Genomic DNA, 642 nt, shown 5'->3' with positions numbered 1-642 from the left:
GGCTGGGAAAGGAGACGCCTGGACTAAATACATGGCAGAAGTGAAAAAGTATAAAGCGCATCAGTGTGGAGACGACGATAAGACCAGACCGCTGGTCAAATAGACTGAACTGCTTCCTGTGGAGACGGCCGTCACTGCCATTCACTCTTTGTCTGTTCTTCTCCTTCAGCTCTTTGTTTCCAGCTCGAGTTTCATCCCGTGTGCCGTATTTGCTCGTTTGTTGGATTCTGGTTCTTTTTGAGTCGTTTTGATTTAGTCTGTGGCATTACACCGATCTCGTTCACCTTGTTGATATTTTGTACTCGACATGTTTGCTACTTGAATGTCACCTGATGAAGATTGACGATGATGAATTAAACTCACAGTACCACAGTTTCTGTCCCGACTGTGATGTTTGAGCGTCCCACACCTGATCACGTGTTTCTGAGAGTCGAGATTCATTTGTCAGCTTCCATTTTACACGCGTTACCTCGGTCAGGATGTCGTTTGGGTTTACATACTGCTTATTAAAAATGTTGCACTTTTTTTTTTTCAAATGGCTTCAACTAGTTTAATAGTTGAGTTGCTTTAACCCTTCATGGTTCTTCATCGTTCAGATTGGATCTCCGTGTTTGTTGTTAGTTTAAATCACTAGACACGAGA

At 42.8% G+C, this 642-nt stretch overlaps 1 protein-coding gene across 1 annotated transcript in view; it reads left to right on the top strand.

Annotated features, from left to right (window-relative positions):
• hook2 (hook microtubule-tethering protein 2) overlaps positions 1–642 on the top strand; it is a 22,610-nt gene that overhangs the window by 20,952 nt on the left and 1,016 nt on the right. The gene's annotated exons all lie outside the window — the stretch shown is intronic.

The sequence above is a fragment of the Sinocyclocheilus grahami genome, unplaced genomic scaffold, assembly GCF_001515645.1.
Source record: "Sinocyclocheilus grahami isolate Dianchi unplaced genomic scaffold, SAMN03320097.WGS_v1.1 scaffold1135.1, whole genome shotgun sequence".
Lineage (NCBI taxonomy): Eukaryota > Metazoa > Chordata > Actinopteri > Cypriniformes > Cyprinidae > Sinocyclocheilus > Sinocyclocheilus grahami.
This window is presented reverse-complemented; position numbering and strand designations above follow the sequence as displayed.